Source organism: Barbatula barbatula (assembly GCF_947034865.1).
Source record: "Barbatula barbatula genome assembly, chromosome: 1".
NCBI classification, from domain to species: Eukaryota; Metazoa; Chordata; class Actinopteri; order Cypriniformes; family Nemacheilidae; genus Barbatula; species Barbatula barbatula.
This window is the reverse complement of record NC_136766.1, coordinates 29,141,336-29,163,591: the sequence shown is the minus strand read 5'-3', so window position 1 is coordinate 29,163,591 and position 22,256 is coordinate 29,141,336.

The window sequence follows — 22,256 nt, the reverse complement described above, 5'->3', positions numbered from 1 at the left end:
TCTCAGTGACCTGTTAGAATGTCAGAAACAAGCTGTCTGAGCAGAAAAATGCATTTTGTGACAAAGTGATTCAGTGGATGATGAGAATGTCAGTTTTGACAAAGAACACTGTTCATTACTGAAATGCTCTAATTGAGCTGTTAGAATGTCAGAAACAAGCTTTCTGAGCAGAAAAATGCATTTTGTGACAAAGTGATTCAGTGGATTATGAGAATGTCAGTTTTGACAAAGAACACTGTTCATTACTGAAATGCTCTCAATGAGCTGTTAGAATGTCAGAAACAAGCTTTCTGAGCTGAAAACTGCATTTTGTGACAGAGTGCATCAGTGGATGATGAGAATGTCAGTTTTGACAAAGAACACTGTTCATTACTGAAATGCTCTAATTGAGCTGTTAGAATGTCAGAAACAAGCTTTCTGAGCTGAAAACTGCATTTTGTGACAAAGTGCATCAGTGGATGATGAGAATGTCAGTTGTGACAAAGAACACTGTTCATTACTAAAATGCTCTAATTGAGCTGTTAGAATGTCAGAAACAAGCTTTCTGAGCAGAAAAATGCATTTTGTGACAAAGTGATTCAGTGGATGATGAGAATGTCAGTTTTGACAAAGAACACTGTTCATTACTGAAATGCTCTAATTGAGCGGTTAGAATGTCAGAAACAAGCTTTCTGATCAGAAAAATGCATTTGGTGACAAAGTGATTCAGTGGATGATGAGAATGTCAGTTTTGACAAAGAACACTTTTCATTACTGAAAAGCTCTAATTGAGCTGTTAGAATGTCAGAAACAAGCTTTCTGAGCTGAAAACTGCATTTTGTGACAAAGTGCATCAGTGGATGATGAGAATGTCAGTTTTGACAAAGAACACTGTTCATTACTAAAATGCTCTAATTGAGCTGTTAGAATGTCAGAAACAAGCTTTCTGAGCTGAAAACTGCATTTTGTGACAAAGTGCATCAGTGGATGATGAGAATGTCAGTTTTGACAAAGAATACCGTTCATTACTAAAATGCTCTAATTGAGCTGTTAGAATGTCAGAAACAATTTTTCTGAGCTGAAAACTGCATTTTGTGACAAAATGCATCAGTGCATGATGACAATGTCAGTTGTGACAAAGAACACTGTTCATTACTAAAATGCTCTAATTGAGCTGTTAGAATGTCAGAAAGAAGCTTTCTGAGCAGAAAAATGCATTTTGTGACAAAGTGATTCAGTGGATGATGAGAATGTCAGTTTTGACAAAGAACACTGTTCATTACTGAAATGCTCTAATTGAGCTGTTAGAATGTCAGAAACAAGCTTTCTGAGCAGAAAACTTCATTTTGTGACAAAGTGATTCAGTGGATGATGAGAATGTCAGTTTTGACAAAGAACACTGTTCATTACTGAAATGCTCTAATTGAGCTGTTAGAATGTCAGAAACAAGCTTTCTGAGCTGAAAACTGCATTTTGTGACAAAGTGCATCAGTGGATGATGAGAATGTCAGTTTTGACAAAGAATACTGTTCATTACTAAAATGCTCTAATTGAGCTGTTAGAATGTCAGAAATATTTTTTCTGAGCTGAAAACTGCATTTTGTGACAAAATGCATCAGTGCATGATGAGAATGTCAGTTGTGACAAAGAACACTGTTCATTACTAAAATGCTCTAATTGAGCTGTTAGAATGTCAGAAAGAAGCTTTCTGAGCAGAAAAATGCATTTTGTGACAAAGTGATTCAGTGGATGATGAGAATGTCAGTTTTGACAAAGAACACTGTTCATTACTGAAATGCTCTAATTGAGCTGTTAGAATGTCAGAAACAAGCTTTCTGAGCTGAAAACTGCATTTTGTGACAAAGTGCATCAGTGGATGATGAGAATGTCAGTTTTGACAAAGAATACTTTTCATTACTAAAATGCTCTAATTGAGCTGTTAGAATGTCAGAAACAATTTTTCTGAGCTGAAAACTGCATTTTGTGACAAAATGCATCAGTGCATGATGAGAATGTCAGTTGTGACAAAGAACACTGTTCATTACTAAAATGCTCTAATTGAGCTGTTAGAATGTCAGAAAGAAGCTTTCTGAGCAGAAAAATGCATTTTGTGACAAAGTGATTCAGTGGATGATGAGAATGTCAGTTTTGACAAAGAACACTGTTCATTACTGAAATGCTCTCATTGAGCTGTTAGAAGGTCAGAAACAAGCTTGCTGAGCTGAAAACTTCATTTTGTGACAAAGTGATTCAGTGGATGATGAGAATGTCAGTTTTGACAAAGAACACAGTTCATTACTGAAATGCTCTAATTGAGCTGTTAGAATATCCGAAACAAGCTTTCTGAGCTGAAAACTGCATTTTGTGACAAAGTGCATCAGTGGATGATGAGAATGTCAGTTTTGACAAAGAATACTTTTCATTACTAAAATGCTCTAATTGAGCTGTTAGAATGTCAGAAACAATTATTCTGAGCTGAAAACTGCATTTTGTGACAAACTGCATTAGTGGATGATGAGAATGTCCGTTTTGACAAAGAACACTGTTGATTACTGAAATGCTCTAATTGAGCTGTTAGAATGTCAGAAGCATGCTTTCTGATCAGAAAAATGCATTTTGTGACAAAGTGATTCAGTGGATGATGAGAATGTCAGTTTTGACAAAGAACACTGTTCATTACTGAAATGCTCTCAGTGACCTGTTAGAATGTCAGAAACAAGCTGTCTGAGCAGAAAAATGCATTTTGTGACAAAGTGATTCAGTGGATGATGAGAATGTCAGTTTTGACAAAGAACACTGTTCATTACTGAAATGCTCTAATTGAGCTGTTAGAATGTCAGAAACAAGCTTTCTGATCAGAAAAAAGCATTTTGTGACAAAGTGATTCAGTGGATAATGAGAATGTCAGTTTTGACAAAGAACACTGTTCATTACAAAAAAGCTCTAATTGAGCTGTTAGAATGTCAGAAACAAGCTTTCTGAGCTGAAAACTGCATTTTGTGACAAAGTGCATCAGTGCATGATGAGAATGTCAGTTGTGACAAAGAACACTGTTCATTACTAAAATGCTCTAATTGAGCTGTTAGAATGTCAGAAACAAGCTTTCTGAGCAGAAAAATGCATTTTGTGACAAACTGATTCAGTGGATGATGAGAATGTCAGTTTTGACAAAGAACACTGTTCATTACTGAAAAGCTCTAATTGAGCTGTTAGAATGTCAGAAACATGCTTTCTGATCAGAAAAATGAATTTTGTGACAAAGTAATTCAGTGGATGATGAGAATGTCAGTTTTGACAAAGAACACTGTTCATTACTGAAATGCTATCAGTGACCTGTTAGAATGTCAGAAACAAGCTGTGTGAGCAGAAAAATGCATTTTGTGACAAAGTGATTCAGTGGATGATGAGAATGTCAGTTTTGACAAAGAACACTGTTCATTACTGAAATGCTCTCATTGAGCTGTTAGAATGTCAGAAACAAGCTTTCTGAGCTGAAAACTGCATTTTGTGACAAAGTGCATCAGTGGATGATGAGAATGTCAGTTTTGACAAAGAACACTGTTCTTTGCTGAAATGCTCTAATTGAGCTGTTAGAATGTCAGAAACAAGCTTTCTGAGCAGAAAAATGCATTTTGTGACAAACTGATTCAGTGGATGATGAGAATGTCAGTTTTGACAAAGAACACTGTTCATTACTGAAATGCTCTAATTGAGCTGTTAGAATGTCAGAAACAAGCTTTCTGAGCTGAAAACTGCATTTTGTGACCAAGTGCATCAGTGGATGATGAGAATGTCAGTTTTGACAAAGAACACTTTTCATTACTAAAATGCTCTCATTGAGCTGTTAGAATGTCAGAAACAAGCTTTCTGAGCTGAAAACTGCATTTTGTGACAAAGTGCATCAGTGCATGATGAGAATGTCAGTTGTGACAAAGAACACTGTTCATTACTAAAATGCTCTAATTGAGCTGTTAGAATGTCAGAAACAAGCTTTCTGAGCAGAAAAATGCATTTTGTGACAAAGTGATTCAGTGGATGATGAGAATGTCAGTTTTGACAAAGAACACTGTTCATTACTGAAATGCTCTAATTGAGCTGTTAGAATGTCAGAAACATAATTTCTGATCAGAAAAATGCAATTTGTGACAAAGTGATTCAGTGGATGATGAGAATGTCAGTTTTGACAAAGAACACTGTTCATTACTGAAATGCTCTCAGTGACCTGTTAGAATGTCAGAAACAAGCTGTCTGAGCAGAAAAATGCATTTTGTGACAAAGTGATTCAGTGGATGATGAGAATGTCAGTTTTGACAAAGAACACTGTTCATTACTGAAATGCTCTAATTGAGCTGTTAGAATGTCAGAAACAAGCTTTCTGAGCAGAAAAATGCATTTTGTGACAAAGTGATTCAGTGGATTATGAGAATGTCAGTTTTGACAAAGAACACTGTTCATTACTGAAATGCTCTCAATGAGCTGTTAGAATGTCAGAAACAAGCTTTCTGAGCTGAAAACTGCATTTTGTGACAGAGTGCATCAGTGGATGATGAGAATGTCAGTTTTGACAAAGAACACTGTTCATTACTGAAATGCTCTAATTGAGCTGTTAGAATGTCAGAAACAAGCTTTCTGAGCTGAAAACTGCATTTTGTGACAAAGTGCATCAGTGGATGATGAGAATGTCAGTTGTGACAAAGAACACTGTTCATTACTAAAATGCTCTAATTGAGCTGTTAGAATGTCAGAAACAAGCTTTCTGAGCAGAAAAATGCATTTTGTGACAAAGTGATTCAGTGGATGATGAGAATGTCAGTTTTGACAAAGAACACTGTTCATTACTGAAATGCTCTAATTGAGCGGTTAGAATGTCAGAAACAAGCTTTCTGATCAGAAAAATGCATTTGGTGACAAAGTGATTCAGTGGATGATGAGAATGTCAGTTTTGACAAAGAACACTTTTCATTACTGAAAAGCTCTAATTGAGCTGTTAGAATGTCAGAAACAAGCTTTCTGAGCTGAAAACTGCATTTTGTGACAAAGTGCATCAGTGGATGATGAGAATGTCAGTTTTGACAAAGAACACTGTTCATTACTAAAATGCTCTAATTGAGCTGTTAGAATGTCAGAAATATTTTTTCTGAGCTGAAAACTGCATTTTGTGACAAAATGCATCAGTGCATGATGAGAATGTCAGTTGTGACAAAGAACACTGTTCATTACTAAAATGCTCTAATTGAGCTGTTAGAATGTCAGAAAGAAGCTTTCTGAGCAGAAAAATGCATTTTGTGACAAAGTGATTCAGTGGATGATGAGAATGTCAGTTTTGACAAAGAACACTGTTCATTACTGAAATGCTCTAATTGAGCTGTTAGAATGTCAGAAACAAGCTTTCTGAGCTGAAAACTGCATTTTGTGACAAAGTGCATCAGTGGATGATGAGAATGTCAGTTTTGACAAAGAATACCGTTCATTACTAAAATGCTCTAATTGAGCTGTTAGAATGTCAGAAACAATTTTTCTGAGCTGAAAACTGCATTTTGTGACAAAATGCATCAGTGCATGATGACAATGTCAGTTGTGACAAAGAACACTGTTCATTACTAAAATGCTCTAATTGAGCTGTTAGAATGTCAGAAAGAAGCTTTCTGAGCAGAAAAATGCATTTTGTGACAAAGTGATTCAGTGGATGATGAGAATGTCAGTTTTGACAAAGAACACTGTTCATTACTGAAATGCTCTAATTGAGCTGTTAGAATGTCAGAAACAAGCTTTCTGAGCAGAAAACTTCATTTTGTGACAAAGTGATTCAGTGGATGATGAGAATGTCAGTTTTGACAAAGAACACTGTTCATTACTGAAATGCTCTAATTGAGCTGTTAGAATGTCAGAAACAAGCTTTCTGAGCTGAAAACTGCATTTTGTGACAAAGTGCATCAGTGGATGATGAGAATGTCAGTTTTGACAAAGAATACTGTTCATTACTAAAATGCTCTAATTGAGCTGTTAGAATGTCAGAAATATTTTTTCTGAGCTGAAAACTGCATTTTGTGACAAAATGCATCAGTGCATGATGAGAATGTCAGTTGTGACAAAGAACACTGTTCATTACTAAAATGCTCTAATTGAGCTGTTAGAATGTCAGAAAGAAGCTTTCTGAGCAGAAAAATGCATTTTGTGACAAAGTGATTCAGTGGATGATGAGAATGTCAGTTTTGACAAAGAACACTGTTCATTACTGAAATGCTCTAATTGAGCTGTTAGAATGTCAGAAACAAGCTTTCTGAGCTGAAAACTGCATTTTGTGACAAACTGCATTAGTGGATGATGAGAATGTCAGTTTTGACAAAGAACAATGTTCATTAAAAAAAAGCTCTAATTGAGCTGTTAGAATGTCAGAAACAAGCTTTCTGAGCTGAAAACTGCATTTAGTGACAAACTGCATTAGTGGATGATGAGAATGTCAGTTTTGACAAAGAACACTGTTCATCACTGAAATGCTCTCAGTGACCTGTTAGAATGTCAGAAACAAGCTGTCTGAGCAGAAAAATGCATTTTGTGACAAAGTGATTCAGTGGATGATGAGAATGTCAGTTTTGACAAAGAACACTGTTCATTACTGAAATGCTCTCAGTGACCTGTTAGAATGTCAGAAACAAGCTTTCTGAGCAGAAAAATGCATTTTGTGACAAAGTGATTCAGTGGATGATGAGAATGTCAGTTTTGACAAAGAACACTGTTCATTACTGAAATGCTCTCATTGAGCTGTTAGAATGTCAGATACAAGCTTTCTGAGCTGAAAACTGCATTTTGTGACAAACTGCATTAGTGGATGATGAGAATGTCAGTTTTGACAAAGAACAATGTTCATTAAAAAAAAGCTCTAATTGAGCTGTTAGAATGTCAGAAACAAGCTTTCTGAGCAGAAAAATGCATTTTGTGACAAAGTGATTCAGTGGATGATGAGAATGTCAGTTTTGACAAAGAACACTGTTCATTACTGAAATGCTCTAATTGAGCTGTTAGAATGTCAGAAACAAGCTTTCTGATCAGAAAAATGCATTTGGTGACAAAGTGATTCAGTGGATGATGAGAATGTCAGTTTTGACAAAGAACACTGTTCATTACTGAAATGCTCTAATTGAGCTGTTAGAATGTCAGAAACAAGCTTTCTGAGCTGAAAACTGCATTTTGTGACAAACTGCATTAGTGGATGATGAGAATGTCCGTTTTGACAAAGAACACTGTTCATTACTGAAATGCTCTAATTGAGCTGTTAGAATGTCAGAAACATGCTTTCTGATCAGAAAAATGAATTTTGTGACAAAGTAATTCAGTGGATGATGAGAATGTCAGTTTTGACAAAGAACACTGTTCATTACTGAAATGCTATCAGTGACCTGTTAGAATGTCAGAAACAAGCTGTGTGAGCAGAAAAATGCATTTTGTGACAAAGTGATTCAGTGGATGATGAGAATGTCAGTTTTGACAAAGAACACTGTTCATTACTGAAATGCTCTCATTGAGCTGTTAGAATGTCAGAAACAAGCTTTCTGAGCTGAAAACTGCATTTTGTGACAAAGTGCATCAGTGGATGATGAGAATGTCAGTTTTGACAAAGAACACTGTTCTTTGCTGAAATGCTCTAATTGAGCTGTTAGAATGTCAGAAACAAGCTTTCTGAGCAGAAAAATGCATTTTGTGACAAACTGATTCAGTGGATGATGAGAATGTCAGTTTTGACAAAGAACACTGTTCATTACTGAAATGCTCTAATTGAGCTGTTAGAATGTCAGAAACAAGCTTTCTGAGCTGAAAACTGCATTTTGTGACAAAGTGCATCAGTGGATGATGAGAATGTCAGTTTTGACAAAGAACACTTTTCATTACTAAAATGCTCTCATTGAGCTGTTAGAATGTCAGAAACAAGCTTTCTGAGCTGAAAACTGCATTTTGTGACAAAGTGCATCAGTGCATGATGAGAATGTCAGTTGTGACAAAGAACACTGTTCATTACTAAAATGCTCTAATTGAGCTGTTAGAATGTCAGAAACAAGCTTTCTGAGCAGAAAAATGCATTTTGTGACAAAGTGATTCAGTGGATGATGAGAATGTCAGTTTTGACAAAGAACACTGTTCATTACTGAAATGCTCTAATTGAGCTGTTAGAATGTCAGAAACATAATTTCTGATCAGAAAAATGCAATTTGTGACAAAGTGATTCAGTGGATGATGAGAATGTCAGTTTTGACAAAGAACACTGTTCATTACTGAAATGCTCTCAGTGACCTGTTAGAATGTCAGAAACAAGCTGTCTGAGCAGAAAAATGCATTTTGTGACAAAGTGATTCAGTGGATGATGAGAATGTCAGTTTTGACAAAGAACACTGTTCATTACTGAAATGCTCTAATTGAGCTGTTAGAATGTCAGAAACAAGCTGTCTGAGCAGAAAAATGCATTTTGTGACAAAGTGATTCAGTGGATGATGAGAATGTCAGTTTTGACAAAGAACACTGTTCATTACTGAAATGCTCTCAATGAGCTGTTAGAATGTCAGAAACAAGCTTTCTGAGCTGAAAACTGCATTTTGTGACAGAGTGCATCAGTGGATGATGAGAATGTCAGTTTTGACAAAGAACACTGTTCATTACTGAAATGCTCTAATTGAGCTGTTAGAATGTCAGAAACAAGCTTTCTGAGCTGAAAACTGCATTTTGTGACAAAGTGCATCAGTGGATGATGAGAATGTCAGTTGTGACAAAGAACACTGTTCATTACTAAAATGCTCTAATTGAGCTGTTAGAATGTCAGAAACAAGCTTTCTGAGCAGAAAAATGCATTTTGTGACAAAGTGATTCAGTGGATGATGAGAATGTCAGTTTTGACAAAGAACACTGTTCATTACTGAAATGCTCTAATTGAGCGGTTAGAATGTCAGAAACAAGCTTTCTGATCAGAAAAATGCATTTGGTGACAAAGTGATTCAGTGGATGATGAGAATGTCAGTTTTGACAAAGAACACTTTTCATTACTGAAAAGCTCTAATTGAGCTGTTAGAATGTCAGAAACAAGCTTTCTGAGCTGAAAACTGCATTTTGTGACAAAGTGCATCAGTGGATGATGAGAATGTCAGTTTTGACAAAGAACACTGTTCATTACTAAAATGCTCTAATTGAGCTGTTAGAATGTCACAAACAAGCTTTCTGAGCTGAAAACTGCATTTTGTGACAAAGTGCATCAGTGCATGATGAGAATGTCAGTTGTGACAAAGAACACTGTTCATTACTAAAATGCTCTAATTGAGCTGTTAGAATGTCAGAAACAAGCTTTCTGAGCAGAAAAATGCATTTTGTGACAAAGTGATTCAGTGGATGATGAGAATGTCAGTTTTGACAAAGAACACTGTTCATTACTGAAATGCTATCAGTGACCTGTTAGAATGTCAGAAACAAGCTTTCTGAGCTGAAAACTGCATTTTGTGACAAACTGCATTAGTGGATGATGAGAATGTCAGTTTTGACAAAGAACACTGTTCATTACTGAAATGCTCTCAGTGACCTGTTAGAATGTCAGAAACAAGCTGTCTGAGCAGAAAAATGCATTTTGTGACAAAGTGATTCAGTGGATGATGAGAATGTCAGTTTTGACAAAAAACACTGTTCATTACTGAAATGCTCTCATTGAGCTGTTAGAATGTCAGATACAAGCTTTCTGAGCTGAAAACTGCATTTTGTGACAAACTGCATTAGTGGATGATGAGAATGTCAGTTTTGACAAAGAACACTGTTCATTAAAAAAAAGCTCTAATTGAGCTGTTAGAATGTCAGAAACAAGCTTTCTGAGCAGAAAAATGCATTTTGTGACAAAGTGATTCAGTGGATGATGAGAATGTCAGTTTTGACAAAGAACACTGTTCATTACTGAAATGCTCTAATTGAGCTGTTAGAATGTCAGAAACAAGCTTTCTGATCAGGAAAATGCATTTGGTGACAAAGTGATTCAGTGGATGATGAGAATGTCAGTTTTGACAAAGAACACTGTTCATTACTGAAATGCTCTAATTGAGCTGTTAGAATGTCAGAAACAAGCTTTCTGAGCTGAAAACTGCATTTTGTGACAAACTGCATTAGTGGATGATGAGAATGTCAGTTTTGACAAAGAACACTGTTCATTACTGAAATGCTCTAATTGAGCTGTTAGAATGTCAGAAACAAGCTTTCTGAGCTGAAAACTGCATTTTGTGACAAACTGCATTAGTGGATGATGAGAATGTCAGTTTTGACAAAGAACACTGTTCATTACTGAAATGCTCTAATTGAGCTGTTAGAATGTCAGAAACATGCTTTCTGATCAGAAAAATGCATTTTGTGACAAAGTGATTCAGTGGATGATGACAATGTCAGTTTTGACAAAGAACACTGTTCATTACTGAAATGCTATCAGTGACCTGTTAGAATGTCAGAAACAAGCTGTCTGAGCAGAAAAATGCATTTTGTGACAAAGTGATTCAGTGGATGATGAGAATGTCAGTTTTGACAAAGAACACTGTTCATTACTGAAATGCTCTCATTGAGCTGTTAGAATGTCAAAAACAAGCTTTCTGAGCTGAAAACTGCATTTTGTGACAAAGTGCATCAGTGGATGATGAGAATGTCAGTTTTGACAAAGAACACTGTTCTTTGCTGAAATGCTCTAATTGAGCTATTAGAATGTCAGAAACAAGCTTTCTGAGCAGAAAAATGCATTTTGTGACAAACTGATTCAGTGGATGATGAGAATGTCAGTTTTGACAAAGAACACTGTTCATTACTGAAATGCTCTAATTGAGCTGTTAGAATGTCAGAAACAAGCTTTCTGAGCTGAAAACTGCATTTTGTGACAAAGTGCATCAGTGGATGATGAGAATGTCAGTTTTGACAAAGAACACTTTTCATTACTAAAATGCTCTCATTGAGCTGTTAGAATGTCAGAAACAAGCTTTCTGAGCAGAAAAATGCATTTTGTGACAAAGTGATTCAGTGGATGATGAGAATGTCAGTTTTGACAAAGAACACTGTTCATTACTGAAATGCTCTAATTGAGCTGTTAGAATGTCAGAAACATAATTTCTGATCAGAAAAATGCATTTTGTGACAAAGTGATTCAGTGGATGATGAGAATGTCAGTTTTGTAAAAGAACACTGTTCATTACTGAAATGCTATCAGTGACCTGTTAGAATGTCAGAAACAAGCTGTCTGAGCAGAAAAATGCATTTTGTGACAAAGTGATTCAGTGGATGATGAGAATGTCAGTTTTGACAAAGAACACTGTTCATTACTGAAATGCTCTAATTGAGCTGTTAGAATGTCAGAAACAAGCTTTCTGATCAGAAAAAAGCATTTTGTGACAAAGTGATTCAGTGGATAATGAGAATGTCAGTTTTGACAAAGAACACTGTTCATTACAAAAAAGCTCTAATTGAGCTGTTAGAATGTCAGAAACAATCTTTCTGAGCTGAAAACTGCATTTTGTGACAAAGTGCATCAGTGCATGATGAGAATGTCAGTTGTGACAAAGAACACTGTTCATTACTAAAATGCTCTAATTGAGCTGTTAGAATGTCAGAAACAAGCTTTCTGAGCAGAAAAATGCATTTTGTGACAAAGTGATTCAGTGGATGATGAGAATGTCAGTTTTGACAAAGAACACTGTTCATTACTGAAATGCTCTCAGTGACGTGTTAGAATGTCAGAAACAAGCTTTCTGAGCTGAAAAATGCATTTTGTGACAAAGTGATTCAGTGGATGATGAGAATGTCAGTTTTGACAAAGAACACTGTTCATTACTGAAATGCTCTCATTGAGCTGTTAGAATGTCAGATACAAGCTTTCTGAGCTGAAAACTGCATTTTGTGACAAACTGCATTAGTGGATGATGAGAATGTCAGTTTTGACAAAGAACAATGTTCATTAAAAAAAAGCTCTAATTGAGCTGTTAGAATGTCAGAAACAAGCTTTCTGAGCTGAAAACTGCATTTTGTGACAAAGTGCATCAGTGGATGATGAGAATGTCAGTTTTGACAAAGAACACTTTTCATTACTAAAATGCTCTCATTGAGCTGTTAGAATGTCAGAAACAAGCTTTCTGAGCTGAAAACTGCATTTTGTGACAAAGTGCATCAGTGCATGATGAGAATGTCAGTTGTGACAAAGAACACTGTTCATTACTAAAATGCTCTAATTGAGCTGTTAGAATGTCAGAAACAATTTTTCTGAGCTGAAAACTGCATTTTGTGACAAAATGCATCAGTGCATGATGACAATGTCAGTTGTGACAAAGAACACTGTTCATTACTAAAATGCTCTAATTGAGCTGTTAGAATGTCAGAAAGAAGCTTTCTGAGCAGAAAAATGCATTTTGTGACAAAGTGATTCAGTGGATGATGAGAATGTCAGTTTTGACAAAGAACACTGTTCATTACTGAAATGCTCTAATTGAGCTGTTAGAATGTCAGAAACAAGCTTTCTGAGCAGAAAACTTCATTTTGTGACAAAGTGATTCAGTGGATGATGAGAATGTCAGTTTTGACAAAGAACACTGTTCATTACTGAAATGCTCTAATTGAGCTGTTAGAATGTCAGAAACAAGCTTTCTGAGCTGAAAACTGCATTTTGTGACAAAGTGCATCAGTGGATGATGAGAATGTCAGTTTTGACAAAGAATACTGTTCATTACTAAAATGCTCTAATTGAGCTGTTAGAATGTCAGAAACATAATTTCTGATCAGAAAAATGCAATTTGTGACAAAGTGATTCAGTGGATGATGAGAATGTCAGTTTTGACAAAGAACACTGTTCATTACTGAAATGCTCTCAGTGACCTGTTAGAATGTCAGAAACAAGCTGTCTGAGCAGAAAAATGCATTTTGTGACAAAGTGATTCAGTGGATGATGAGAATGTCAGTTTTGACAAAGAACACTGTTCATTACTGAAATGCTCTAATTGAGCTGTTAGAATGTCAGAAACAAGCTTTCTGAGCAGAAAAATGCATTTTGTGACAAAGTGATTCAGTGGATTATGAGAATGTCAGTTTTGACAAAGAACACTGTTCATTACTGAAATGCTCTCAATGAGCTGTTAGAATGTCAGAAACAAGCTTTCTGAGCTGAAAACTGCATTTTGTGACAGAGTGCATCAGTGGATGATGAGAATGTCAGTTTTGACAAAGAACACTGTTCATTACTGAAATGCTCTAATTGAGCTGTTAGAATGTCAGAAACAAGCTTTCTGAGCTGAAAACTGCATTTTGTGACAAAGTGCATCAGTGGATGATGAGAATGTCAGTTGTGACAAAGAACACTGTTCATTACTAAAATGCTCTAATTGAGCTGTTAGAATGTCAGAAACAAGCTTTCTGAGCAGAAAAATGCATTTTGTGACAAAGTGATTCAGTGGATGATGAGAATGTCAGTTTTGACAAAGAACACTGTTCATTACTGAAATGCTCTAATTGAGCGGTTAGAATGTCAGAAACAAGCTTTCTGATCAGAAAAATGCATTTGGTGACAAAGTGATTCAGTGGATGATGAGAATGTCAGTTTTGACAAAGAACACTTTTCATTACTGAAAAGCTCTAATTGAGCTGTTAGAATGTCAGAAACAAGCTTTCTGAGCTGAAAACTGCATTTTGTGACAAAGTGCATCAGTGGATGATGAGAATGTCAGTTTTGACAAAGAACACTGTTCATTACTAAAATGCTCTAATTGAGCTGTTAGAATGTCAGAAATATTTTTTCTGAGCTGAAAACTGCATTTTGTGACAAAATGCATCAGTGCATGATGAGAATGTCAGTTGTGACAAAGAACACTGTTCATTACTAAAATGCTCTAATTGAGCTGTTAGAATGTCAGAAAGAAGCTTTCTGAGCAGAAAAATGCATTTTGTGACAAAGTGATTCAGTGGATGATGAGAATGTCAGTTTTGACAAAGAACACTGTTCATTACTGAAATGCTCTAATTGAGCTGTTAGAATGTCAGAAACAAGCTTTCTGAGCTGAAAACTGCATTTTGTGACAAAGTGCATCAGTGGATGATGAGAATGTCAGTTTTGACAAAGAATACCGTTCATTACTAAAATGCTCTAATTGAGCTGTTAGAATGTCAGAAACAATTTTTCTGAGCTGAAAACTGCATTTTGTGACAAAATGCATCAGTGCATGATGACAATGTCAGTTGTGACAAAGAACACTGTTCATTACTAAAATGCTCTAATTGAGCTGTTAGAATGTCAGAAAGAAGCTTTCTGAGCAGAAAAATGCATTTTGTGACAAAGTGATTCAGTGGATGATGAGAATGTCAGTTTTGACAAAGAACACTGTTCATTACTGAAATGCTCTAATTGAGCTGTTAGAATGTCAGAAACAAGCTTTCTGAGCAGAAAACTTCATTTTGTGACAAAGTGATTCAGTGGATGATGAGAATGTCAGTTTTGACAAAGAACACTGTTCATTACTGAAATGCTCTAATTGAGCTGTTAGAATGTCAGAAACAAGCTTTCTGAGCTGAAAACTGCATTTTGTGACAAAGTGCATCAGTGGATGATGAGAATGTCAGTTTTGACAAAGAATACTGTTCATTACTAAAATGCTCTAATTGAGCTGTTAGAATGTCAGAAATATTTTTTCTGAGCTGAAAACTGCATTTTGTGACAAAATGCATCAGTGCATGATGAGAATGTCAGTTGTGACAAAGAACACTGTTCATTACTAAAATGCTCTAATTGAGCTGTTAGAATGTCAGAAAGAAGCTTTCTGAGCAGAAAAATGCATTTTGTGACAAAGTGATTCAGTGGATGATGAGAATGTCAGTTTTGACAAAGAACACTGTTCATTACTGAAATGCTCTAATTGAGCTGTTAGAATGTCAGAAACAAGCTTTCTGAGCTGAAAACTGCATTTTGTGACAAACTGCATTAGTGGATGATGAGAATGTCAGTTTTGACAAAGAACAATGTTCATTAAAAAAAAGCTCTAATTGAGCTGTTAGAATGTCAGAAACAAGCTTTCTGAGCTGAAAACTGCATTTAGTGACAAACTGCATTAGTGGATGATGAGAATGTCAGTTTTGACAAAGAACACTGTTCATCACTGAAATGCTCTCAGTGACCTGTTAGAATGTCAGAAACAAGCTGTCTGAGCAGAAAAATGCATTTTGTGACAAAGTGATTCAGTGGATGATGAGAATGTCAGTTTTGACAAAGAACACTGTTCATTACTGAAATGCTCTCAGTGACCTGTTAGAATGTCAGAAACAAGCTTTCTGAGCAGAAAAATGCATTTTGTGACAAAGTGATTCAGTGGATGATGAGAATGTCAGTTTTGACAAAGAACACTGTTCATTACTGAAATGCTCTCATTGAGCTGTTAGAATGTCAGATACAAGCTTTCTGAGCTGAAAACTGCATTTTGTGACAAACTGCATTAGTGGATGATGAGAATGTCAGTTTTGACAAAGAACAATGTTCATTAAAAAAAAGCTCTAATTGAGCTGTTAGAATGTCAGAAACAAGCTTTCTGAGCAGAAAAATGCATTTTGTGACAAAGTGATTCAGTGGATGATGAGAATGTCAGTTTTGACAAAGAACACTGTTCATTACTGAAATGCTCTAATTGAGCTGTTCGAATGTCAGAAACAAGCTTTCTGATCAGAAAAATGCATTTGGTGACAAAGTGATTCAGTGGATGATGAGAATGTCAGTTTTGACAAAGAACACTGTTCATTACTGAAATGCTCTAATTGAGCTGTTAGAATGTCAGAAACAAGCTTTCTGAGCTGAAAACTGCATTTTGTGACAAAATGCATTAGTGGATGATGAGAATGTCCGTTTTGACAAAGAACACTGTTCATTACTGAAATGCTCTAATTGAGCTGTTAGAATGTCAGAAACATGCTTTCTGATCAGAAAAATGAATTTTGTGACAAAGTAATTCAGTGGATGATGAGAATGTCAGTTTTGACAAAGAACACTGTTCATTACTGAAATGCTATCAGTGACCTGTTAGAATGTCAGAAACAAGCTGTGTGAGCAGAAAAATGCATTTTGTGACAAAGTGATTCAGTGGATGATGAGAATGTCAGTTTTGACAAAGAACACTGTTCATTACTGAAATGCTCTCATTGAGCTGTTAGAATGTCAGAAACAAGCTTTCTGAGCTGAAAACTGCATTTTGTGACAAAGTGCATCAGTGGATGATGAGAATGTCAGTTTTGACAAAGAACACTGTTCTTTGCTGAAATGCTCTAATTGAGCTGTTAGAATGTCAGAAACAAGCTTTCTGAGCAGAAAAATGCATTTTGTGACAAACTGATTCAGTGGATGATGAGAATGTCAGTTTTGACAAAGAACACTGTTCATTACTGAAATGCTCTAATTGAGCTGTTAGAATGTCAGAAACAAGCTTTCTGAGCTGAAAACTGCATTTTGTGACAAAGTGCATCAGTGGATGATGAGAATGTCAGTTTTGACAAAGAACACTTTTCATTACTAAAATGCTCTCATTGAGCTGTTAGAATGTCAGAAACAAGCTTTCTGAGCTGAAAACTGCATTTTGTGACAAAGTGCATCAGTGCATGATGAGAATGTCAGTTGTGACAAAGAACACTGTTCATTACTAAAATGCTCTAATTGAGCTGTTAGAATGTCAGAAACAAGCTTTCTGAGCAGAAAAATGCATTTTGTGACAAAGTGATTCAGTGGATGATGAGAATGTCAGTTTTGACAAAGAACACTGTTCATTACTGAAATGCTCTAATTGAGCTGTTAGAATGTCAGAAACATAATTTCTGATCAGAAAAATGCAATTTGTGACAAAGTGATTCAGTGGATGATGAGAATGTCAGTTTTGACAAAGAACACTGTTCATTACTGAAATGCTCTCAGTGACCTGTTAGAATGTCAGAAACAAGCTGTCTGAGCAGAAAAATGCATTTTGTGACAAAGTGATTCAGTGGATGATGAGAATGTCAGTTTTGACAAAGAACACTGTTCATTACTGAAATGCTCTAATTGAGCTGTTAGAATGTCAGAAACAAGCTGTCTGAGCAGAAAAATGCATTTTGTGACAAAGTGATTCAGTGGATGATGAGAATGTCAGTTTTGACAAAGAACACTGTTCATTACTGAAATGCTCTCAATGAGCTGTTAGAATGTCAGAAACAAGCTTTCTGAGCTGAAAACTGCATTTTGTGACAGAGTGCATCAGTGGATGATGAGAATGTCAGTTTTGACAAAGAACACTGTTCATTACTGAAATGCTCTAATTGAGCTGTTAGAATGTCAGAAACAAGCTTTCTGAGCTGAAAACTGCATTTTGTGACAAAGTGCATCAGTGGATGATGAGAATGTCAGTTGTGACAAAGAACACTGTTCATTACTAAAATGCTCTAATTGAGCTGTTAGAATGTCAGAAACAAGCTTTCTGAGCAGAAAAATGCATTTTGTGACAAAGTGATTCAGTGGATGATGAGAATGTCAGTTTTGACAAAGAACACTGTTCATTACTGAAATGCTCTAATTGAGCGGTTAGAATGTCAGAAACAAGCTTTCTGATCAGAAAAATGCATTTGGTGACAAAGTGATTCAGTGGATGATGAGAATGTCAGTTTTGACAAAGAACACTTTTCATTACTGAAAAGCTCTAATTGAGCTGTTAGAATGTCAGAAACAAGCTTTCTGAGCTGAAAACTGCATTTTGTGACAAAGTGCATCAGTGGATGATGAGAATGTCAGTTTTGACAAAGAACACTGTTCATTACTAAAATGCTCTAATTGAGCTGTTAGAATGTCACAAACAAGCTTTCTGAGCTGAAAACTGCATTTTGTGACAAAGTGCATCAGTGCATGATGAGAATGTCAGTTGTGACAAAGAACACTGTTCATTACTAAAATGCTCTAATTGAGCTGTTAGAATGTCAGAAACAAGCTTTCTGAGCAGAAAAATGCATTTTGTGACAAAGTGATTCAGTGGATGATGAGAATGTCAGTTTTGACAAAGAACACTGTTCATTACTGAAATGCTCTAATTGAGCTGTTAGAATGTCAGAAACAAGCTGTCTGAGCAGAAAAATGCATTTTGTGACAAAGTGATTCAGTGGATGATGAGAATGTCAGTTTTGACAAAAAACACTGTTCATTACTGAAATGCTCTCATTGAGCTGTTAGAATGTCAGATACAAGCTTTCTGAGCTGAAAACTGCATTTTGTGACAAACTGCATTAGTGGATGATGAGAATGTCAGTTTTGACAAAGAACACTGTTCATTAAAAAAAAGCTCTAATTGAGCTGTTAGAATGTCAGAAACAAGCTTTCTGAGCAGAAAAATGCATTTTGTGACAAAGTGATTCAGTGGATGATGAGAATGTCAGTTTTGACAAAGAACACTGTTCATTACTGAAATGCTCTAATTGAGCTGTTAGAATGTCAGAAACAAGCTTTCTGATCAGGAAAATGCATTTGGTGACAAAGTGATTCAGTGGATGATGAGAATGTCAGTTTTGACAAAGAACACTGTTCATTACTGAAATGCTCTAATTGAGCTGTTAGAATGTCAGAAACAAGCTTTCTGAGCTGAAAACTGCATTTTGTGACAAACTGCATTAGTGGATGATGAGAATGTCAGTTTTGACAAAGAACACTGTTCATTACTGAAATGCTCTAATTGAGCTGTTAGAATGTCAGAAACAAGCTTTCTGAGCTGAAAACTGCATTTTGTGACAAACTGCATTAGTGGATGATGAGAATGTCAGTTTTGACAAAGAACACTGTTCATTACTGAAATGCTCTAATTGAGCTGTTAGAATGTCAGAAACATGCTTTCTGATCAGAAAAATGCATTTTGTGACAAAGTGATTCAGTGGATGATGACAATGTCAGTTTTGACAAAGAACACTGTTCATTACTGAAATGCTATCAGTGACCTGTTAGAATGTCAGAAACAAGCTGTCTGAGCAGAAAAATGCATTTTGTGACAAAGTGATTCAGTGGATGATGAGAATGTCAGTTTTGACAAAGAACACTGTTCATTACTGAAATGCTCTCATTGAGCTGTTAGAATGTCAAAAACAAGCTTTCTGAGCTGAAAACTGCATTTTGTGACAAAGTGCATCAGTGGATGATGAGAATGTCAGTTTTGACAAAGAACACTGTTCTTTGCTGAAATGCTCTAATTGAGCTGTTAGAATGTCAGAAACAAGCTTTCTGAGCAGAAAAATGCATTTTGTGACAAACTGATTCAGTGGATGATGAGAATGTCAGTTTTGACAAAGAACACTGTTCATTACTGAAATGCTCTAATTGAGCTGTTAGAATGTCAGAAACAAGCTTTCTGAGCTGAAAACTGCATTTTGTGACAAAGTGCATCAGTGGATGATGAGAATGTCAGTTTTGACAAAGAACACTTTTCATTACTAAAATGCTCTCATTGAGCTGTTAGAATGTCAGAAACAAGCTTTCTGAGCAGAAAAATGCATTTTGTGACAAAGTGATTCAGTGGATGATGAGAATGTCAGTTTTGACAAAGAACACTGTTCATTACTGAAATGCTCTAATTGAGCTGTTAGAATGTCAGAAACATAATTTCTGATCAGAAAAATGCATTTTGTGACAAAGTGATTCAGTGGATGATGAGAATGTCAGTTTTGTAAAAGAACACTGTTCATTACTGAAATGCTATCAGTGACCTGTTAGAATGTCAGAAACAAGCTGTCTGAGCAGAAAAATGCATTTTGTGACAAAGTGATTCAGTGGATGATGAGAATGTCAGTTTTGACAAAGAACACTGTTCATTACTGAAATGCTCTAATTGAGCTGTTAGAATGTCAGAAACAAGCTTTCTGATCAGAAAAAAGCATTTTGTGACAAAGTGATTCAGTGGATAATGAGAATGTCAGTTTTGACAAAGAACACTGTTCATTACAAAAAAGCTCTAATTGAGCTGTTAGAATGTCAGAAACAATCTTTCTGAGCTGAAAACTGCATTTTGTGACAAAGTGCATCAGTGCATGATGAGAATGTCAGTTGTGACAAAGAACACTGTTCATTACTAAAATGCTCTAATTGAGCTGTTAGAATGTCAGAAACAAGCTTTCTGAGCAGAAAAATGCATTTTGTGACAAAGTGATTCAGTGGATGATGAGAATGTCAGTTTTGACAAAGAACACTGTTCATTACTGAAATGCTCTCAGTGACGTGTTAGAATGTCAGAAACAAGCTTTCTGAGCTGAAAAATGCATTTTGTGACAAAGTGATTCAGTGGATGATGAGAATGTCAGTTTTGACAAAGAACACTGTTCATTACTGAAATGCTCTCATTGAGCTGTTAGAATGTCAGATACAAGCTTTCTGAGCTGAAAACTGCATTTTGTGACAAACTGCATTAGTGGATGATGAGAATGTCAGTTTTGACAAAGAACAATGTTCATTAAAAAAAAGCTCTAATTGAGCTGTTAGAATGTCAGAAACAAGCTTTCTGAGCTGAAAACTGCATTTTGTGACAAAGTGCATCAGTGGATGATGAGAATGTCAGTTTTGACAAAGAACACTTTTCATTACTAAAATGCTCTCATTGAGCTGTTAGAATGTCAGAAACAAGCTTTCTGAGCTGAAAACTGCATTTTGTGACAAAGTGCATCAGTGCATGATGAGAATGTCAGTTGTGACAAAGAACACTGTTCATTACTAAAATGCTCTAATTGAGCTGTTAGAATGTCAGAAACAATTTTTCTGAGCTGAAAACTGCATTTTGTGACAAAATGCATCAGTGCATGATGACAATGTCAGTTGTGACAAAGAACACTGTTCATTACTAAAATGCTCTAATTGAGCTGTTAGAATGTCAGAAAGAAGCTTTCTGAGCAGAAAAATGCATTTTGTGACAAAGTGATTCAGTGGATGATGAGAATGTCAGTTTTGACAAAGAACACTGTTCATTACTGAAATGCTCTAATTGAGCTGTTAGAATGTCAGAAACAAGCTTTCTGAGCAGAAAACTTCATTTTGTGACAAAGTGATTCAGTGGATGATGAGAATGTCAGTTTTGACAAAGAACACTGTTCATTACTGAAATGCTCTAATTGAGCTGTTAGAATGTCAGAAACAAGCTTTCTGAGCTGAAAACTGCATTTTGTGACAAAGTGCATCAGTGGATGATGAGAATGTCAGTTTTGACAAAGAATACTGTTCATTACTAAAATGCTCTAATTGAGCTGTTAGAATGTCAGAAATATTTTTTCTGAGCTGAAAACTGCATTTTGTGACAAAATGCATCAGTGCATGATGAGAATGTCAGTTGTGACAAAGAACACTGTTCATTACTAAAATGCTCTAATTGAGCTGTTAGAATGTCAGAAAGAAGCTTTCTGAGCAGAAAAATGCATTTTGTGACAAAGTGATTCAGTGGATGATGAGAATGTCAGTTTTGACAAAGAACACTGTTCATTACTGAAATGCTCTAATTGAGCTGTTAGAATGTCAGAAACAAGCTTTCTGAGCTGAAAACTGCATTTTGTGACAAAGTGCATCAGTGGATGATGAGAATGTCAGTTTTGACAAAGAATACTTTTCATTACTAAAATGCTCTAATTGAGCTGTTAGAATGTCAGAAACAATTTTTCTGAGCTGAAAACTGCATTTTGTGACAAAATGCATCAGTGCATGATGAGAATGTCAGTTGTGACAAAGAACACTGTTCATTACTAAAATGCTCTAATTGAGCTGTTAGAATGTCAGAAAGAAGCTTTCTGAGCAGAAAAATGCATTTTGTGACAAAGTGATTCAGTGGATGATGAGAATGTCAGTTTTGACAAAGAACACTGTTCATTACTGAAATGCTCTCATTGAGCTGTTAGAAGGTCAGAAACAAGCTTGCTGAGCTGAAAACTTCATTTTGTGACAAAGTGATTCAGTGGATGATGAGAATGTCAGTTTTGACAAAGAACACAGTTCATTACTGAAATGCTCTAATTGAGCTGTTAGAATATCCGAAACAAGCTTTCTGAGCTGAAAACTGCATTTTGTGACAAAGTGCATCAGTGGATGATGAGAATGTCAGTTTTGACAAAGAATACTTTTCATTACTAAAATGCTCTAATTGAGCTGTTAGAATGTCAGAAACAATTATTCTGAGCTGAAAACTGCATTTTGTGACAAACTGCATTAGTGGATGATGAGAATGTCAGTTTTGACAAAGAACACTGTTCATTACTGAAATGCTCTAATTGAGCTGTTAGAATGTCAGAAGCAT